This window comes from Triturus cristatus, chromosome 5_2, assembly GCF_964204655.1.
Source record: "Triturus cristatus chromosome 5_2, aTriCri1.1, whole genome shotgun sequence".
NCBI classification, from domain to species: Eukaryota; Metazoa; Chordata; class Amphibia; order Caudata; family Salamandridae; genus Triturus; species Triturus cristatus.
Genome location: NC_140588.1, coordinates 600060932 through 600083751, shown reverse-complemented (window position 1 = coordinate 600083751; position 22820 = coordinate 600060932). Strand labels below are relative to the sequence as shown.

Here is a 22820-nt window from a genome sequence, read left to right as displayed (position 1 = left end):
GCTAAGACCAAATTTATAGTGCGTAGCTACAATTTCGTTGCTTCACTAATAATGAATTAGATGGCTTGGTTTATAGTCCAGTCCGAATCTGCGCCCAACCTCTACGTATACTTCTGTGCAGTGCACAAATACATTTCACGGCTGCTGCGGATACTTTCTCTTTGTGAGCCGAGGTGCGTCACTGTAGCTTTAAAAAGGGGCGGGACATATCTGCTGCATGCTTAAACTAGATACTGCTGGTTTCCTGGGTTTGGAATTTCTACAGTGGGTGGCTGTACTAACTCCCAAATTAGCATCAGTGCTCAGCTGACTGAGAAGAGGCAGAGGGAGGAGTTGTTTACAGGTTAGTAGTTCCGCTTGGAGAGTATATCAAAAGTGGAGAGACATTAAAACAAAACGTGGAGTAGAACAATTGTAGGAATAGTCAAAATAATTAACGAATGTTCTGTTGTCTGCGCTGGAAGAAACCGTAGTTGTGAATGTGGCAGCTGGGTTCTGTGAAAGTCAATTCAGGAGAAAGTGGCTGCGACATCGCCTGTCCTTGACATGCGGGGCATACTCTGGGTCGGTTGGGCACTGCTATTGTTTAGCACCTTTTAGACCTCTATTTTAAAGTAACGCAACAACAACTGTCTACGTTTGTGTATAACAATTAAGACATCTTGTTTAGTGCACATTAATTCAATTCAAAATGCCCGCACAGACTGCAAAATTACCATTCTACCACATAACTGTGCCAGCTCAGGGTAAGGCATGCGCATACCTCTTTCTAGTGGTAAGTTCTAGTTTTTTCTTATCGCCCGTGCCAGTCAGGTAGTGTACACCGTGAAAGGAGAAATTCGTACTTTCGCTTTAAATCTTTTCTTTGCTGATCCATCAATTAATGTGGACAAATGCACAGTGTTGCGACATACAATATACGTGGGTACCCTATATCCACTAAAGGTGCACAGAAGTAGTTTGCAATAGGAAATGACGCATACTCATAGCTCAGGTGAATTTTGCTTTTAGGAATAAGGAAAGTCCAGACAGTGTGTTGTTTTTTCCACATTCCTGCATGCAGGCCTGATTGTTGTAGGCTTTTATGTATGTGAGTGTGTGTATAGGAGTTTCACAAATAATTTACAGGTATTTTTCCTCCCTGGAAACGCGTGCTAGATTCCACCGGTAAGAAGGTGTAAGGGCCGTATTTAGCAGCTGAGAAGGGGAGCACGATTCTCCATCATATACCTACACAGCTGATAACGTCTCAGCTGCCATAGGCATAATGCATTTGCAATATTTCGGGCAGGATATCCGCCACGTTTTGATGGGGTATCACATTCGCCAAACAACAACTAAGGCCGTAAGTTACTTCCTGTGGTGCAAAAGTAGAGTAAACAACCCCATTTTTAATGAGGGATTCTCCACAAGGGAAAATAATAATATCCCTGTAGAGAAACAGAAATAAATGTTATGTGTTAATGCTCATTTACATATAAATTACTCGGTCATTTTTAGGTCTCGCCTGACCCAGCGCATGCGCTGGTCTGGCGAGACTTATTGAGAGGGCTCCAAAAAGTGCTACCAGGCCAGCCTAGAGCTACAGTGCAAGTGTGCGGGCGCGCGCGCCGCGCTTTATTGGCGATTACTTTCACTTTCATGGCCACTTTGATGTTTGATTGCGATCGCGATCACTTTCGCAGCCGCACGGCCGCTTGGGTCTCGCTTTTGGGACCTTATAAGTATTTAGTTATGCAACTGTTGCATGGCTAAACACTTATAAGGTCCCAAAGGCGATACCTATTGGCTATGCCAATGCTTGTTTACTACATGGTGGAAATTCCGCTTAACTGGTGTAGTTTCCAGCAGGAATCTGAAGATTCTTTGCGAAAGCCTAAAAGTAAAAAATTATAATATGGTTAATTTCCAACATTTGAGAGCCAGGCTTTGTGAATCGTTCCCACAGGGTGCAGACGCTGTTACATGTTTTCTTCATTGCACTCCAACAAAACGCTTCAAGCATCTTGGGTAGAACAATTGAACGTGGTGGTATATAAGGCCAACTGGAAAATGCATTGTTTTGAGATTTTGAGATGTTTTCAGTAGTATTGCACCCTGACATCATGTAGAACTCAACAGCAGCAACGTAGGTTACCCGTAAGTGTTCAAATGAGGCGGCTTTTCTTTCCTCTGCTAAATTTAAAGCCATTTTTGCGATTACTTGGAACGGGAGGATATTTCGTCCTAGTAGGCCACAATCCCTGAGAATCTCCAGTTATATTTTAATTTACTTTGCGAGTGAGAGAACAGGAGAAGGGCAACAGTTGGAAATACGGTTTGTACCATAATATTTCTATTAAAAAAAAGTGGAGCCATGTACAGCCAGTACAAAGATCCGAATGCCAGTGCAGACAGTCGCCGCTAATCACACCGAAGTAGAGAAGCATGCAGTGGACACATATAAGTGACCCCAATGCTCATTTAATGCATAATCAATTCAAGACAGAAACAGTGGACCAGGGCCAAAGCAGCCTTAACATGTGTGGTAAAGTACAAAAAGGTGCAAACAATATTCTGTGCTAAAAAGTTTATTTCACTACAGTAGCATCTGTAGTCTAAAGAGGAGGTCTGAATAATGGAACACCGCGAGATAGTTCTAAACTGTGACAGATAGTGGTCTTTCTCCTTTTTTTGTTTGTCTGGTGTCTATAGGCTCTGTCGCATGGAGTGTGCCTACAGCATTATCCGTCTTTCTTGGGTTTGATTTGATGATGCTAAGGCTCATCCTGCAGTTATACTGTACCCATCAGTCTGTAAAGGTAGACCTCATATCATCAGACCTTGAAGGCAAAGGCCTGAGTCTCAAACACCAGAGAAACATGCAGACATGTGGGCATCATAATTTTCCTCCTGTGATGTTTTGAAGATTTCCTCATTTCAATAGCTACACAAAATCCCCAGGAGTACACACATCCGTGCAAACTATACATTTTGGCATGTACTACTGCCCTTTACGTCTGCTGATTATCATCACAGCAGGCAGAAGAAAGGTGGTGTGAGAGGTGTTGCTGCAGGTGGTAGGCTCTTGGTTCACCATAAACTACCAGGGTAGTGGCACAGATGACAGAGCTTGGACAGTCTAATGAATTTCACTGTTATAGAGGCTAAATATTTGCGAAATAAAACACACTTGGGCCAAGAGTCTCAGAAATCATCTATAGTGACTTGTTCTAGCTAGGTCTTGTTTGACAGCATAAAGAGATTTAAGAAGTGCAGACTTTGCATCCATCCAAATGCTGGTTTATTTGAGTACAGATTATGGTTGAGCAGAAGTTGTAGTTGTGTGCTTCTGCTGAAAGAGTATGTATTGCACTTGTTGCCTTCTCAGAAAACTGAGCGTAACAAGCCAGGCGAGCCGGCAGCAGTGTCCAGCAGTACAGAATAGGTCCACTTAAACAACCAAGTTTTGATTTTCTTCTGGAAGGTTGTTTCTGAAGGTTCTTGTCTCAGATGAAGGGCTAGGGTATTCCACAACTTGGAAGCTCGAATGTCAAAAGAGCAACCACCCATACGAGTTCTTTATATAAAGGGGACCACAGCAAGTGCAGCACTGGTCGACCTAAGAGTTTGACTGAGCTGATAAGGTTTCACCAGAGGTAAAATATACTGGGGCCTTTTTTGCCATTAAATATTGTATGGCATAGGCACAAGGCGTTAAAAGATATTATTTTGCCCAACGGCAGCCTGTGCAATTTGACAAGGGCCAGAAGGTGCCTGTCTCGGAAAATTTAGCAGTAAATGTGATGCTGCAATTTGCACTCTGCAACTTTTGTTGTCTGACCTGTGTGGTGTCAATATGGAGTATATTACAGTAGAACAGTCTGAACATGACAAGGTCCTGGACTATTGTTTTCATGTCAGCTATGGAGAGAAGGGCGATGATCTTCGCCAGGGTTTAGAGAGTGCTAATACATTTCCTAGCCACGCAGTTTATTTGGCAATCAAATGTTAGATTAGCATTGAACCAATTCCCTAGTTTCTTCACTTTTGGCTGGGGGCTGGAATGAGACCTAATGCACCCGGGCACCAGGCGGAGGACCAAATAGTGGGTAGTTTGCCAACAATAAGAACCTCTTTTTTGTTGGCATTAAGCCTGAGGCTTACCCCTTTGACAAAGGTTTGCACATCATGTAATTTTTGGAAGTATTATACATTGTTTAACAACTGTAATTTTGTACATATTTGTAATTTTATGCCTATTGAGAAATGGGCTTTGACTCCACCAAATATTGATTCCCTTTAGGACAGATTTTGATTGGGCAGAAGTTGTGCATTTCCACGGAAACTAGTGCTTGTATTGCACATTTTTTGCATTGTGGGACACCTTATGCTCACAGCAGGATTCAGTTGATTATATTGACAAGTCAATGGGCAAGGTTGACGATAGATGTATGTCTTATAATAAAAGGTTACAACAAAGGCAATAGGCCTGACTTATTTACTGTAAAACCCACGTGTTAAAGTCAATAGGCCCTTCAGGTGTGGTTTGTCTATCAAACTGAGATAATGCCTGTAGAAAGACATTTTGTGACATGGAATCCTAGAATTTAATGTAGTAAACAAGGAGGTTGGTGTGGGTTACTATCTTTGACAAAGCCTTGGGGTAGAAGATTTGCACTGTGATAATCCTTGATACACCCTCATGGGACCGCCTGGCAGGTACAGTTGTCTGCCAGATCCGTGAAATAAAAAACATTTTAAAAAGCATACATACATATACATACATAGAGGTCAGGCCTCTCTGAATGTTCGAGTGTCATTCACTTTCTGCTTCACCACATAACAGCATAATGCATGGGGCAGTGGGTTAGCATATTTCTGCCATTGGCTCTATTGCCTACTGAGTCACAGTATTTTCCCTGATCACTTGTGCATGTCGACCTGAAAATATCTTTGCTGTAGGGTCTGGACTGGTGGACAGCCCTTTAGTTTTCAATTGGATTCCTGTTATAAGGCCTCTTTCATGTCTTTACTTCCCCATTTTCCTGTCATGAAGATCCCCAGGCAGTCCTTCAGGGTCACTCACATGCTGTGTATTCCATCTCCAGAGTTCCGCATCCACTGCAGCCATCTTGGAATAGTATTGACCCTAGTGTATCATTGTTTTACTGTTTCTAGATGTCAGCCATGTTAAAAGGTATTGTGTTGGCCACTTTGGATCAGAACAACAGTGATGCTCTGTACATTTTGGCATTCGAAGGTGGTTGTGCAGTTTTTACTGATCGCCGTCTTGGAATGGTATTCTGTATAGAGTATCCTTATTTTTACTGTTCCGATGGCCATCACTTTGCTTAAAAGCATGGCAGCAGTGTTGAAACTTTAAAATTATGAAACACTATGTACATTTTCAATGTAAGACTGTAGCCCACTGCTATGTTTACAATCCTATATCCTCTATTTTTCGGTGGCAACATTTTTTTTATCAACTTTTGTTCTTTTAGTTTATCATCCTCATGCTTGCTGACTTTGTGTGTCTGCTTTATTGCGGCTGGGTTAAGTGAGGGAATGCATGAATGAGTTAGTGGATGGATAAATGGATGTATGTGCAAGGACGAATGACTGAGTGCATGTATGATGACTTTTTAAGTACCTAAATTAATCACTCACTGAAGAGACGCTTTCATTGTAATTGTTGTACATTAGACACTGGAAATATTTGGATGATAATTAGAACATAAGGCTTTTGCAGTATCAATAAGAATGGTGTATATTTTTACTACTTTGGTACCTTTGAGGTTACTTTGCTGGATTCAAAACATGGCTCTTATTACTTATTTGTCCCTCACTAAAGTAATCATGAAGAACACTTGTACGTACAATGGTATATGGAGAAATATAAGGACAGTTACAGCATCCTTATAGCTGTCATTTAAAATAGATTCAAGTAATGTTCATTTTAACGAAGATATTTTTTAAAACTTTTATATGTATGTGAAATAGCTTTTCCTGTAATTTTGCTTTTTTAGCTTCAGGTGAAGCAGGCAGTTTTTATACCTTAATGAATAATGATTGAGGATGACCTTGTGTGAAAAGGGTGCAAAGTGCGATGTCAGGATATGTAGTCTATTCTTTTTTATAGGATTATACAGATTTTGTCTACAGGTCCTGAAGGGATAAGAAGTGCTACCTTGGTTAATGCCCCTCTCTAGCACATGTGCTACTGCTGTCAATTGTGTGAAGCCACTCCACTTCACTCCTCACCCATGTACACTCTGTTGCTCCCTTTCCCTGAAATGTGGGTGCTCCCCTGTGGTGGCTTTTTCTACCACCTTACTCCAACGTGTCTCAAACACTTGCCTGTGGCCACAGTCTCTCTGTGGAACCGTAGCTGAAGAGGACTTGGAGCTCTGTTGGTAGATTGGTATAAGTTGGTGGTATTTGAGGTTCTCTAACCATCCTCTCTATGCTCTTCCTCTGATGGACTTATCTGACCCCTACTCTGGCTCCTCTGTTCTCCTCTCCTCTTCTTACTGTTCCTCAGATGGGCTCTGCTTCACTGCTGTCCCCACCTCCATGCTCTCTGCTCATGCTCCTCCTCTCCTTTATTGTTTCCACTCTTCTGCTCTGCCTCATCCACTCACCCTGCTCGTTGTCCTCTTTGTCCTGCTCCATCCTCCCTCCTTTTTCTTCTCCTCACCAGCAAATTTCTACTTGTAGTCCTCGTATTTGTTGGTCTGTATCTACAGATGGTTGCCTTAAGACCCTGCCCAACAGAACAGGAAACAATTATCTGGTGGGACTTTAAGATTAGGGGTTCAGGTTTGGGTTTCTGTTTCTTACTTCACTGGAAGCCCATCTTTGAAATTCACGTCAGAGCCGTCCACCTCCTGCCCGCAATACAGCTGCAGCAGTTTGTCAGTCAGGCACATTGGATGGAGGGAAATGCTAGAGAAATTCACCATTGTTTTTGAGGACAATAGCGTATTGCAAAGTGTGAAACTAAAACGGCTATAATACCAAAAACCAACGTTATATCTTAGGATCACTATCTCAATTATGGTCCATCCAGGTTGGAGGAGCATATTAGGCATATAGGAAGACTGTGTGACCTAATAAGTATAAGAGCTTTGGAACGTTGGGAGCTCCATTGAAGACAACTGAGTGGCTCAAACCAATAATGGCTGGTATGTGCCTTCTGCACCTACATTTCGCTGTTTTTTTCTGTTGAACTCTTTTTAATTTAGAACAGTGTTTTTTAACTTGGGATCAATGGACTCAGGTGGCCTATGACTGTTTAAAAAATTCAAAGTGTATATATATATATATATATATATATATATATATATATGCACACGCAATCCGTCGCAGTACTCCACTTCCCAAGCTCTGCACAAAAGACGGTACGGACCCAAGTGTAGGTGCTGATTAATTTATTTTCTTTAAACCGGCACTGCCGCCATGACGCGTTTCGGCTTCAGAGAAGCCTTGATCACATATATATATATATTCAGTGAAAAAACCATAGGTTTCACACATGTTATAGTTAGCTGGACATTTTACTCGTAAAAAACCAATGAAATTGCCCCGTTATAGTTAGTTCAGCTAACTATAACTCGCGCGCCCGCAATGCACTGCTGATGACGTCACATATTACATCACTCATGACATGGTCAGTGACATCACTCATGACATCACTGATGACATCTCAAATGACATCACTGATGACATCACTGATGACATCATCCAGTGAATGTGGGTTTTTCTGAAAATTAAATATGTTTTATATATGTATATCTCAAGGTCAATGGAAGAATAAATGGGTATATAAGTGTCTAAATGGATGATTTGTTTTTGAAAAATTGATTGTTTAACTGACTGATTAAGTGTATCATAGTGAATACATGTTTTAGTGAGTAATGTTTAAATATGTATATATCTGTATCAGTCTCTCACTTTGTGTATAAGTGGCTGCATGGGTTGGTGAGTAGATACATGGGTGTCTATATAGGTTATTAGTTGGTTTTTTGAGTATCAGTCTGAGTGTCTGCATGGTTCGGTGGGGGGTATTACGTAGTGCATAGGTGTATGAATGAGTGACTCACTGTTTGTATGTGTTGAACACAGCATGTGTGCAGGACTGTATGGGTGGATGAGTGTGTGCATGGATGTGTTAGTGAGTGAATGACTGTCTCAATAGTGTCTTTATGAGTAACTACATATGTTTTAAACTAGTATATGTGACTATTTGTGTATATATGTGAGTATATGTGAGAGTGAGAGATTGAAAGAGTTCTTGTATGAATAAGTATGTGTTTCTATAAGTGATTGTTTAAAAGACTAAGTATGTGTAAGTTTCCGTAGAAGTAAGTGTGGTGGTTTGTGTATAACTGTATATGCAAGTAAATGTATGTTTGATTCTTTGTTAGCATGAGTGACTATGTGTGTGAGTAACTCTATGGATGAGTGGCATTGTGTAACAGGATGTATAGGTGTATGAGTACATATGATGAGTGAGTACATGTATGAGTGACTGAATTGGACTGTTGGTGAATGAGTGGATGTGTATGTGGGTCTTAGAATTACTGAAAAGGTTGTTTTATCTGGTATTGGTATGTCCATTGTTTTGAACATTGTAGTTTCTATTTTTGAATGTGTGTGTCAAAGGTTATATTAGGGGAAGAGGAGGTCTGCCACTCTATCACAAGGATGATGTCATCAGTGATGTCATCAGTGATGTCATTTGAGATGTCATCAGTGATGTCATGAGTGATGTCACTGACCATGTCATGAGTGATGTAATATGTGACGTCATCAGCAGTGCATTGCGGGCGCGCGAGTTATAGTTAGCTGAACTAACTATAACGGGGCAATTTCATTGGTTTTTTACGAGTAAAATGTCCAGCTAACTATAACATGTGTGAAACCTATGGTTTTTTCACAGAATTTCTAAGGTTTTTTAAATGCTAATTCCTAACTATAACGTGTGTGAAACCTATGGTTTTTTCACTGAATTTCAAAGGTTTTTAAAATGCTAATTCCTAACTATAACGTGTGTGAAACCCATGGTTTTTTCAGTGAATTTGCAAGGTTTTTTAAATGCTAATTTTTTTTTTATTCTTCAATTTTTTCAAACATATTTTTAATTTAATTTACTTACCTTTTATAAAGACTATGCTTTAATTTTTAAAATCCTTAAATATTTTTTTTAAATATATTTTTTAAAATAAACATGTAAAATTTATTTCCAGATCTTTTTTTTTTTTTTTTTTTGGTACGCGTACCGTAAGCTCACGGTAAGCGTACGGTTTACGCAACGTCCGTAATCTATCTACGCTGCTTGCGTATAGTTACGCACTTTGCGTAGCCGCGCGTACTGCGCGTGGGACGCGTGCGCGCTTACGCCACACGCGCACGTTACGCGGAAGTGCCGGGAAATGACTGTTATGCGCATGCGCGCAAGCGCGTGTCTTTTTTACGCGCACGCGTACTTTTTGCCGTAAGCGTACCGTAAGCGTACCGTAAGCGTACGGTAGGTCATGTGATCTTGAAACACAACTTTTGATTGGTTGAAACTACTTTCAGTTCTAGAACTCTCCTACACCACACCCATTCCCCTCATTTCTGCTTGTGATCCCTTGGGAGAAGGAGCTGGTTTGTCTTTGGGATACGATGACAGAACAGCAGAGCTCTTCTGAGAGTGAGGCTAGCACTAGCAGCACTGTCTTGAGGCAGAGATCGAGGAAACAAAAGCCTTCTTATGTTTGGGATTATTTTACTTTTCCAGAAGGCCAGCAAAAGGTGAATGCACCCTTAGTTACTTGCAGGCTGTGTAAGCGTGTACTTTCTAGAGGTAATCCTGACAGGAAGTATTCCTTTGGGAATCACACCATGAAGAGACACCTCCAGGATGTACACAGAAGGACACATGGTCATCTTTTTGGAGGTAACTCTTCAGAAAGACGAGCCAGTACATCCACAGCAGCTCAGCCTGGACCATCATCTGCAGGGCTGACTCCTTCTTCTGCAGGTCAGGTGAGCCCTTCATCTGTGGGGGGAGAATCTCCTTTTGCTGGCCCTCTGGAAATTAACCCTCGGTTTGCGAGGGTTGAAGTACGGTGCGCCACTTGTCACGATCTAATTACTTATAGGGAGACCAGTGTTTCCCTGGTGAACAGTAAAATAGATCAGCACACTTGTCGTACCGTCTAATATTCCCAATCTTTCTTTCCTCTGTCCCTGCATGAACACAACGGTTCTTTTAAGAGCCAACCTTATCTTTCATCTTTTTTTTACATATGTTTTTAAAAACTTTTTTTTATTTTTTTTTACCGTACGCGTACGGTGCGCGTACTTTTTTTTTATTTTTTAAAAAAAACACTAAAAATCATTTATCACATTACATTGTCCTTGAGAGACTACAATTATTATTATTGACTTACCATACTCACTGAAAAAATATTTATTCATTTCTTTTTTTTTAAAATAGTTTTAAAAATGTTTGTAGTTTTCGAAATTTTTCTATATCTATCTGGAAAAAAAGAAAAAAGTATTAATATTTTTAAAACCTTTTATAATACAGTACACATATTTACATTTTTTCCCAAAAAATATTTTTGCCTTATTTTTGCTGTTTTCAGAATATATTGCATTTCACTATAAATTGTGAAAGCAATTGCATTCATCATTTTACAGCGGGCAAAAAAAAATACCAATCACAAAGATTGTATTAAAAAAGCCCTGATTCTTTTTTTACTTAAACTTAACATTATAGAAATGCATAATATTGTAAAAAAATATCATCTAATACCAATACTTATTCCTTTAAAATACCGTCTGATATGTTTGTTTCAGAAGTATAATCACAATATTATATCTCAAATAACTCCAAAATACATCTGATTTCATTTCCTTTAGACCAAATAGTAATTTTAAATTTTTGTTTGGATTAAATTACCAACGGTAATCCAATAAAATTCTAAAGTTTAATTTGTCCAGATCTCACAGATTCTCTGTAACATTTTGGTTCACGAAAATTTTTTGATTAATTTATTTAGTCCACAATAGAATTGGTTACTTTTCCACATGGCCAAATAGTAATTTTTTAAATCATTTTTGAAAAAATTTCCAATGGCAGTCCAATAACATTCCAAAATTTAAATTGTGCAGATGTTACCGATAATCTCAAAATTATTGATTTTCAAAATTTCATTAAAAATTAAAAAAGTCCACATTACAATTGGTTATCTTTCCATTAGGCCAAATGATAATTTAAAACATTTTTTTTTACAAAATTGCAATGGTAATCCAGTAAAATGGTAAAATTATTTTGTCCAGATCTTGTCAAATCTGTCTAAAATTTAGGTTTCAGGAAGATTAGATATGAATTTGCTAAATCAAAAGGCAAACGTTGTTTGAAAATCAATTGAGAATCATTACACAGTGTCCAGCCTTTTTCACATTTAAGATAAACTGTGTAATGTCCAGAAGTAACAGTAGGTCCATCATGGAAAATTATTGCAACAGTTACAAAAGTTTTTCCTGAAATTGATAATTGCTGTCCTGTAAACTTCTTTATTAAAGTATCCAATTTTGAACCATCAGCTCTACATCGTTGCATCATTAAAATTACATACTGTCCGTATTCCTTTAAAATTAATGTTGAAAACATGTCAGAATTACACTCACCACATTTCATGCTATGATTAGCATCTTTAACTAATTTTGCAAAAGTGACTGTTTTACTCTCTGGTAATGTCAAATAAATAAACCTTTCATTATCAACAATAGAGCCACTTATATTATAACAATTATCACAACTATGTTCCCATTTATAAGAGAGACCAAAAAAAATGTCAATGGGAACTCCTTCTTCTTCCACTACCTGAAGAAAATACATCAAAAATTCATGTGCATCTTGCTGTTCATTTTGAGAAAACTGTGTTCGTCCTGAACATACATCTAAAAGTTTTCTAATGTCAGTAGCACTTTCTATTTGAGTTTTATCTTTACTCAGCTTTTGAAAAAGGAGACTCACCTCTGAACAGAATCTTTTTCCCTGATTTACTATTATCTGCTCTTGCAAACTTTCCAGATAAAATGCAACATTCAGCACTACATTTGCGTAGCAGTTGACACCAGAGCTATTTTCAAAATGACATCCTACAACCAGTTCTTCATTTTCCTTTTTCTTTTTGCTTGCAATTACATCACTCCTCTTTTTTTTCCTCTTCTCTACATCTTCACTACAGATATTCTCATTTTTCCTTTTACGAGAAACTACACGTTTCTCCAACACAGGATACTGACCTAAATGAGGAGCATAGCTTCTTCTTAATCTATTATACTCCTTTACACAATTTGTATCAGCACTAACTTTTGATTCTTCAAAGTCTATCATGAATAAACCTGATAATGTTTTGACTCGTGACAAAGCAACATATGCCATACCTTCTTTGAACACAGTTGAACCAATGTTCACAAATGCACAATCTACAGTCAATCCTTGAGACTTGTGAATAGTTACAGCATATGCTAGAGAAAACGGAAACTGCTTCCTACGTACATATAAGTCTTTCACAAGCATGAAACGAACTGTACAACGACAAATATCTTTAACTTCATCTATCTGATCAAATTTTATTTTTAAACATTCAATTCCTTCTTTTTTCTGATAATTAATAAAACCCACAACTCTTCCCATCGCTCCATTAACTAAACCTTTCTCAACATCCAAATTTCTCCTTAAAAACACTCTACAGTTCATGCAAACATATAGATTTTTTTCTAATCCAGCTGTTTTGGAGATGTTCTTCTCTAGTGAGTCCAATTTATTTTTCAGTTTGCCTGTTACTGTGACAGTAATTCTTCCATCCTCAATTTTGTCCACTGCTTCCAATTTCCTGATCTCTTCCTTTTCCAATTTCAAAAGCTCCTCATTGAATATTGAGCATTCACGTAGAGTTGGCATTAAGCAGATGACACTTTTGTTTTCTGCAATATTCTTGTATATTTTCTCTGCAACTATTTCTTCCTTTGGAAATAAATTATGTAGCAGCCGACTCTGTAATGCTTTTTTGCCAACTTCTGTGAGTAGTCCAATTCTGATATCTTTCAGAATACTTCCATAGTCTTCATCGTTTGCTTGCCTCATATTAGTTGTAAGTTCCTTGTACTCAAAGAAGGACCAAATATTTGTATTTCCGATGCTTCCCAATGACTTCTTCGTGTCTTCATGTGTCACAGTATTAAACACTGGTTGTCCTTTAACTGGAGTAAGTTGCAAAAGATCTCCAAAAACTATGACGTGTTTTCCACCAAATAACACGTCATACATAGTCTGTCTTCAAAATTTGCTGCATTCTTAAATGCACAAAGGCAAGCATTAAGTTTGATACCATGCTCACCTCATCAATAATGAGAACTTGCATCTTCTTCAATACTCGTGAAACTTCCAAGGATGCTTCTCCAGTTAGCTTGTTGAATTGTATTTTATTCTCATGCTCCACTGGTAACATTAGCAAACGATGTAAGGTGATTCCTTTTATGTTATATGCTGCTAACCCAGTTGGAGCAGTAACCACACAAGACAAAGTAGAATCCGTTTTTTGCTTTAGGTAGCTTCTGATGACTTTAATTAGGAAACTTTTTCCAGTGCCAGCTTGTCCACTTACATACATCCTGATTGGATGAAATGATGTGGATGAGCACTCTTTTTTTACATGTAGAAATCCGTGATCAATTTTGTTTTTGATCTCTTCATAAATTTGTTGCTGCTCTTGATTCAGTTGTCTTTCCAAATTTTCTAAGTCTATAAATTCTTCTTGAGCTTGATTCATAGCCGTTTCCACTTCATTCATGGCTATTGATGCTTCATTTTCAACGATTGGTTGTCCTAGGGGATCTTGACTGTGTGTTCCTGAACTTTGGCTGTCCTGAGAACTGTCTCTAGCTATTTCTGCTGCAATTGTAGTTTCCTGTTCAATTTCTTCATTTAACATTTGCAGATAAGTTGTGAATGTATTGCATTGTATGCTGTCTTTGCAAGCATTAAATGAATCCTCATAGCTTTGAAATTCTCCCAGTAGTTCATCTTCTGTACGCCATGGTTTAAACAACTGTAAAAGAGCCAAGTAGTAAAATTCTTTCTTGTCGGTAGTGTCGCAACTCAGCTTCCGGTGATTTATCAAACTTCCTTTGGTTTGCTTCACCAAACATCCTTCTTCACCAACAACTTTATATTTTCCATTATTAATGTCTTCTGCAGCTTTCCGTGAATAAATGTAGTTCTGCAACACTTCATAGAGACACATGTTCTCCAGATGATGACTTCTCTTGGGATAATATGTGTCCAACATGTTTGTTTTCAATATATCTGTACTTTCTGGGTCATTCTCGGCCAAATATTCAATTTCTCCAACAGATTTCAGTACCCGATTTCTCATTGCTGCAAGGCCTAAACTTGCCCAAATTATTCTTCTTGACTTCGAGTAGAGACTTGCAGAAGATAACCTATCTGAACATTCGTAGGATCCAATTTCTCGATGCGATAACATCTTCAAACTGAAACTGTACAGCTTCTTACTGACAGTCTTCTCGTGAGAAATCTCTTCCAACATTTCCTTCAATTCTGTTTTTTCTGATTTCGTAATGTAAGACGTTACATATCGTGCAACAGCAATGGAATTGTCAGCTACATACTGTATATCCATGTTAGCGTTCCACATGGATAAAATGACTGGGTTGTAGTCATTTATATTTTTTGATTCTTCTTTTCTTTTAAGGTTGTAGGTATTCTTAGGTGATTTTCTTGTGATAGTATGTCTCACAGCTGACATAAAACTGTTTACTCTTCCATTTGAAAGAACAGGTCTAGGAAATCCAAATCGACATTTAGTGTAGTATTTTTCTTTGCTCTTGTATTTCCGTCGACAGTATTTTCCTCACCGATGACTTTGGAAACGTAAAACTTGCTCCTTTAACTTGTTCTCTTCTGTGCTTTTTGGTATACCACATGTTGCATATTCTTCAATGTAAGATAACACTGCTTCATCAGTATCTGTTCCAAACTTTGGGGCATCCTTGATCCACAACAGCATATGAATATGAGGAGCACCTCTTGCCTGGTACTCTTTTCTCCAAAAGAAATCCACTACTTCTCCAAGGGGTGGATTTTTTTTATTGCAGATGAAGGACATCATAGCCTCAAATCTATGATTGAAATATCTGCAAACATTAACCGGATCCAATGAGCACAGTTCTCCTGCTGTCTTGTATTCGATGTTTTTAATGTTTGAATTGGCCTCTCGTAGAAAATCCAGTAAATCATCCCAAGCGTACTCGGCACAGCTTAGGGTAAGGAACCATGTTGGTGTTCCTAAATTGCGTAACATGCATTTTAGTTCACCATGGCGTCGGTACCAATATTCATTAGTCCCACGCTGACAAGCCATCAGATTGATCAGTTGTGTTTCCAAATGATCATCTCGGTGCTGCACTTTCTCCATAAAATCCTTAGCAGACACATTTTGTAAATGTACTCCACTTTTTAAAATGTGATTTACTGCATAAGACAGTGCAGACAAGTCGCTTTCAAATAAAAGATGAAACAAATAAGGAATACTTTGTCGAAATCTGGGATCTTCAGCATATAGTCTTGTAGTCCGATACTCTGAAGCTGGAATCTGTTCTGGACGTTCATCGTATCGTCCTCCTTTTCCCGTAGGAAACAGCTGGGGAAAACATCGAGCTTCCAAGCTCTCCTCCCATACACTCACGGGAGTTCCTTTTGCTTTCTTCATCTGAAAGAGATCAATATTGTCTCCCATAACTTCTTTCGAATGAAGAGGATGTATGCTAAAATGTTCATAAATTTCTTCTTCCTTTGTCTTGTCCACTTTTTCAATTTGTCCAGTTGGTGTTTCTGTGTCTTCTTGAAAATCTTCGTCTTCTTCTTCTTCTTCTATATAAATTGATTCATACCATTTGTTATTTTTTTTCAAATACAAATTTGCTCTTTGTACTTTCCGCACATCTACCAGCTCCTGCCAAATCTTCTTATTCTTTGTAGGTACACCATTAACCAGAATAATTAATGGTTCAGTTTCCAAAGTATCCGCATCAATAGTTTCCATATTTTTTTTCAAATCCAAGGGCAAATACACCACTCTACCTTTTAAACCTCTCAGTAAATCTGAAGGAGGTAATTTACCAGTTTTGGGCTCCATACGTACTATGGTCTGGAACGGATGAACACATTGAATGAGTATAGACTCATATGTATTTAATTCAGAAAGTTCAGCAGGAATAGCATCCAATTCTAAATTATTATGTACAGCTCTGGTCGGCATTCTATTTTCCTCTAACTTGTTGTAACAGTATTTACAAATACGCTGATCTTCACCCAATTCAAAACAATTTTCAAGAAATATATATGTGGCAAAATCCATCCACTTATAATTATCTTCATTTTCACTCTTTCTGTAGAGATCAACATTCCTAGTTTGTTTTCTATAATGAGTTCTGCGGCAACAAATACAAGTAACATTTGGTCTTTCATTAGAGACTATTGCAAATTTTGTTATGTGATCATTAAATGTCTTACTTACAGAAGGTTCTACATTCTCTTCCACTTCTTCCTCATTTACTGTGTCCTTCTCTGCACTGTTTTGTTCAGGACCAAAGTAACAAAACTGAATTTCATCAACAACCTTCTCTACATCTGATACCGTTCCTCGGAACAGAGCCCTATTCAATTCATTTAACTTTATTGCTGGACTTTTGGCAAAATACAACCGTCTCACAAACTTTCTCATTTCAGTATGATGAACAGCCAGCATCCTAAAATGATGGAAAACACTATTGCACACTTTTCTAGATAGACAAGCCAGAGAATGACCCTGCAAACCAGTATTCTCTCTCACTCTGCATGGATCCAGACTTTGAAGCACCTTAATCTTCTGTTTTACACTTTTTTTACTATATTCTCTTAGAAACTCTCGAAATCTGTCAATAGATTCCTGACGCACAGTGCAAATACTACTACAATTCCAAGTGTACACTGGGGCTTTAGGACGTCTCCCCATTGCCTCATCTGCCATCACTTGTACCTCATCTCTTGGAACCATTATCTCCTTCTCCATTATGCAACCATTTTTTACTTCGTATGAACGACCTCTGGTGTCAACTGCATGCAGCAAACTATTACTTTGAAAATAGCTCTCTTCATTAAAAAAAGGTTCACTACTTGAACTATGCATCCACTTTCCTAAAAACACTTTACAAAAGTTTGTTCTGTTCACTACTCTTTTGCTTTTGCTTTGTGATTTCAGTACATTAACCATTTTATCTAATGTACGCATCCTATTCAAAATTAATATGAATAGTTTCCTTTTTAATTCTAATGCTTTTGCTGCAATGGCTTCAATTTCTTTTTTTCTCTTGTAATATTTTGCCTTTTGCTTATATTTCTTCACATCCTTTATCAAATTGGACATAACTCTTCTCTGAAACATTTTTCTACGTATCTCTTTAAACGCTGTTTTTCTGTTTATGTAAAACTTTTCAGTTGCAGAAGGTATATTTGCATTAACTAAATTCTCAATTTTTTGCTGTTCTCTTCGTATTGTTACATTCTTCCCTGGACAGACATTTTGTACATTTTTCTTTGTTTTGAATATTTTTTTAAGAAATTCTTTTTTCTGCTTACCAGAAGATTTTTTCTTTTTCCCAACATGAGCATCTTCTACTAACTTTGGTCCTCCAGTTGTCTTCAAATATAGTTTTTTTTTTTGCGTTTTTTGAACTCGAGATTTTGTAGGCATCTTAAATTTTGTTCACTGTTCTTCAGCAATACCTGAAAAAAACTAAAAAAAAATCCTTTATTGTATTTAAATATATTACTACATTTCTTTTCACAATAGTCACAAAACAAAATTTCTTTGCCAATTTGAATGCACACAAACTGCTCTTTTTTTTGGGCAAGTGAAAATCTCTTTTACAAACTGTCACATTATGAAACCACTTTTCAGATTTTTTAAAAAGCCCATGTCCAGAGTGCTACACTCCAGCAAGGGCAACCAGCCTTAGTGAAGCTCAATGTATTTGCATTACAGACTGAAACCTGAAAACCCCACTCGCTTCTAAATACTGTGCATGACTATACACGGCAAGCACATGGGTGTGTGCTAAGACTCTGCTTCTTCCCCCAAAAATTCACTCCCCCTTTCCATCTAATGCAACTGTGAAATCACCAGAGCAAGACGCAATAAATCTCTGCCTATAATTCCTCTATGCATACAGAGTCATGTTTTCACATTAGTCCCAAAACGAAATTTCTTTGCCATTTTTAAAGCACACTTACTGCTCTTTTTTTTTTCGGGGCAAGTGAAAATCACTTTTACAGACTGACACATTATGAAACCTTTTTTTTTTATTTATTTAATTGCACTTGTCCAAGCTGTTTTTTTCAGACCACCACCATGTGTATTCGCGGTGACTGCCTACACTCCAGCAAGGGCAACCAGCCTTAGTGATGCTGAATGTATTTGCATTACAGACTTAAACCTGAAAACCCCACTCGCTTCTAAATACTGTGCATGACTATACATGGCAAGCACATGGGTGTGTGCTAAGACTCTGCTTCTTCCCCCAAAAATTCGCTCCCCCTTTCCATCTAATGCAACTGTGAAATCACCAGAGCAAGACGCAATAAATCTCTGCCTATAATTCCTCTATACACACAGAGTCATTTTTTCACATTAGTCCCAAAACGAAATTTCTTTGCCATTTTGAAAGCACACTTACTGCTCTTTTTTTTTCGGGCCAAGTGAAAATCACTTTTTACAATTGGAAATCACTTTTACAGACTGACACATTATAAAACCACTTTTTTTGATTTATTTAAATGCACATGTCCAAGCTGTTTTTTCAGACCACCACCATGTGTATTCTCTGTGACTGCCTACACTCCAGCAAGGGCAACCAGCCTTAGTGATGCTGAATGTATTTGCATTACAGACTTAAACCTGAAAACCCCACTCGCTTGTAAATACTGTGCATGACTATACATGGCAAGCACATGGGTGTGTGCTAAGACTCTGCTTCTTCCCCCAAAAATTCGCTCCCCCTTTCCATCTAATGCAACTGTGAAATCACCAGAGCAAGACGCAATAAATCTCTGCCTATAATTCCTCTATACACACAGAGTCATTTTTTCACATTAGTCCCAAAACGAAATTTCTTTGCCATTTTGAAAGCACACTTACTGCTCTTTTTTTTTCGGGCCAAGTGAAAATCACTTTTTACAATTGGAAATCACTTTTACAGACTGACACATTATAAAACCACTTTTTTTGATTTATTTAAATGCACATGTCCAAGCTGTTTTTTCAGACCACCACCATGTGTATTCTCTGTGACTGCCTACACTCCAGCAAGGGCAACCAGCCTTAGTGATGCTGAATGTATTTGCATTACAGACTTAAACCTGAAAACCCCACTCGCTTCTAAATACTGTGCATGACTATACATGGCAAGCACATGGGTGTGTGCTAAGACTCTGCTTCTTCCCCCAAAAATTCGCTCCCCCTTTCCATCTAATGCAACTGTGAAATCACCAGAGCAAGACGCAATAAATCTCTGCCTATAATTCCTCTATGCACACAGAGTCATGTTTTCACATTAGTCCCAAAACGAAATTTCTTTGCCATTTTTAAAGCACACTTACTGCTCTTTTTTTTTTCGGGGCAAGTGAAAATCACTTTTACAGACTGACACATTATGAAACCTTTTTTTTTAATTTATTTAATTGCACATGTCCAAGCTGTTTTTTCAGACCACCACCATGTGTATTCTCTGTGACTGCCTACACTCCAGCAAGGGCAACCAGCCTTAGTGATGCTGAATGTATTTGCATTACAGACTTAAACCTGAAAACCCCACTCGCTTCTAAATACTGTGCATGACTATACATGGCAAGCACATGGGTGTGTGCTAAGACTCTGCTTCTTCCCCCAAAAATTCGCCCCCCTTTCCATCTAATGCAACTGTGAAATCACCAGAGCAAGACGCAATAAATCTCTGCCTATAATTCCTCTATGCACACAGAGTCATGTTTTCACATTAGTCCCAAAACGAAATTTCTTTGCCATTTTGAAAGCACACTTACTGCTCTTTTTTTTTCGGGCCAAGTGAAAATCACTTTTTACAATTGGAAATCACTTTTACAGACTGACACATTATGAAACCACTTTTTTTGATTTATTTAAATGCACATGTCCAAGCTGTTTTTTCAGACCACCACCATGTGTATTCTCTGTGACTGCCTACACTCCAGCAAGGGCAACCAGCCTTAGTGATGCTGAATGTATTTGCATTACAGACTTAAACCTGAAAACCCCACTCGCTTCTAAATACTGTGCGTGACTATACATGGCAAGCACATGAGTGTGTGCTAAGACTCTGCTTCTTCCCCCAAAAATTCGCTCCCCCTTTCCATCTAATGCAACTGTGAAATCACCAGAGCAAGACGCAATAAATCTCTGCCTATAATTCCTCTATGCACACAGAGTCATGTTTTCACATTAGTCCCAAAACGAAATTTCTTTGCCAATTTGAAAGCACACTTACTGCTCTTTTTTTTTCGGGCCAAGTGAAAATCACTTTTTACAATTGGAAATCACTTTTACAGACTGACACATTATAAAACCACTTTTTTTGATTTATTTAAATGCACATGTCCAAGCTGTTTTTTCAGACCACCACCATGTGTATTCTCTGTGACTGCCTACACTCCAGCAAGGGCAATCAGCCTTAGTGATGCTGAATGTATTTGCATTACAGACTTAAACCTGAAAACCCCACTCGCTTCTAAATACTGTGCATGACTATACATGGCAAGCACATGGGTGTGTGCTAAGACTCTGCTTCTTCCCCCAAAAATTCGCTCCCCCTTTCCATCTAATGCAACTGTGAAATCACCAGAGCAAGACGCAATAAATCTCTGCCTATAATTCTTCTATGCACACAGAGTCATGTTTTCACATTAGTCCCAAAACGAAATTTCTTTGCCAATTTGAAAGCACACTTACTGCTCTTTTTTTTTTCGGGGCAAGTGTAAATCACTTTTACAGACTGACACATTATGAAACCACCATGTGTAACTACAACAAAAACAATTCCCATTTCTATTATTCATTTCTTAAGTTACCACATACATCCCCTCTCAAACTGTAAACTCACCTTTAAAATTAGTTAGTTGTGAAAGAAATGTGACACTCAAACAGCAGATTATCAGAGCCAGGATCTCTGTTGTGTTCACCTCTCTCCTCTCAGCAGAACCAGATAATGGCAAACTTTCCCTCTATTTTTCCACACATATACATGTAAGTTTCAAATCTCAGTCCTTCCCCCTTTTTTTCAAATGTAATCACACATTTCTATTGGTTGAAAACCAACCCTTTTCCAAAAGTACCCTTCCCCCAACTTGACTTCTGCCTAGTACCCTTCCCCCAACTTGACTTCTGCCTGCTACCATAGCAACAGCTCATGGAACACTGCTGTGTAGAGTTAGGTCAGAAGTTCGACACACAATGTTTCAATTCCACAGAGCAAGAGTGCTTGACTTTTCAAACCTTACAGCAAATCCATAGTACTGTTCTTTGGTTACACATTTTTCTGTACCAATACAAAACATGCTTCTATTAATTTACACATACAGCCTAGTTTTTATTCTAGAATGGTATGAAACAGCCAATCAGTTCTTTTTGTTTTGAAAAAAATATGTATGCCTCCATTTCCAAACTGTCTTTCTTTTCATATTGCCATTCTACTGAAAGACACCTCCTGAGTGCATCCAGTTCTCCTTTGAAGATGTTCACAGTGTGGATTGTAGGGCACAGCTATGTCTTCTGGAGTGAAAAGTTTGCAGAGAAAACAGGTATGGTGAGAGACCTTGCTTTGCCAAATGTAGACATTAAATGGATTGGTCAGAGAGGGTTAAAGTGGCACCAATTGATGCCATTGGTGAAATCCTTCATTCAAATCCAACACCCTGACCTCATAATAGTGCACTGTGGTGTCAATGACCTAGGCACTTTGACTGGGGTAGGTCTGGAAATGCTTATGAAGGACACCTTTGCACAACTGTTTACACTTTTCCCTAAAACTGCCTTTGTGTTTTCCAACATATGCCAAAGGCAAAAATGGAACTGGTCCAATCATTTCTGTCCGCAGATTGACAAAGCAAGAAAGCACGTCAACAAATCTGTTTCTGCTTTCCTCCGTGACTATGGTATGGGTGCCATTTACCACAACAACTTGCGTTATGACATGCAAGACATTTATAGAGGAGATGGTGTGCACTTCAATGATGAAGGGAACAGAGTCTTCCTCTTGAACCTTAGACTCTGCATCGGTACTTACTTGTAGGTACCACTAAAAAAATGACTTCATAAACACAACAGCTCTTTTTAGAGCTCCCTAATTTCTAAACTCTTAAATCTGCTTTTCATTTATTTATTTTTATTTTTTTTACCGTACGCTTACCGTAAGCTTACGGTACGCGTACCCCGTGATTTTTTTTAAAATCAATAAATGTTTTTTTTGTACTTTTCTGTCCTTCTTTGACCCCCTTACAAATGTTAGGGGGTCTGTAACTCTCCTCATTGCCCCCTTTCCTTGTTTTCTCTGTTTTTTTTCTGAGTGAAACACACAAAATGGCGGCCGCCGCTTCCTGGTTTCGGCCGATTCGAATGTTTACTAAGATCTATGGGCCAATCAGAATCTCCTTCGCGCACGCCATGTTTCTTCCGTACGCTTACCGTAAGCTTACCGTACGCGTA

The 22820-nt window shown here is 38.4% G+C and overlaps 1 protein-coding gene across 2 annotated transcripts in view; it reads left to right on the top strand.

The window, feature by feature from the left end:
• Positions 1-298: 298 nt before the first annotated feature.
• The window catches only part of LOC146829049 (mitochondrial fission factor homolog B-like), a 240208-nt gene continuing 217686 nt past the window's right edge, over positions 299-22820 (top strand). Inside the window, exon 1 of one of the 2 annotated variants that reach the window (XM_085607674.1) lies at positions 299-346. The gene's annotated coding sequence lies outside the window, so the exon portion shown is untranslated. The remainder of the gene's footprint in view (positions 347-22820) is intronic. The other variant, XM_085607676.1, reaches the window with a different exon arrangement.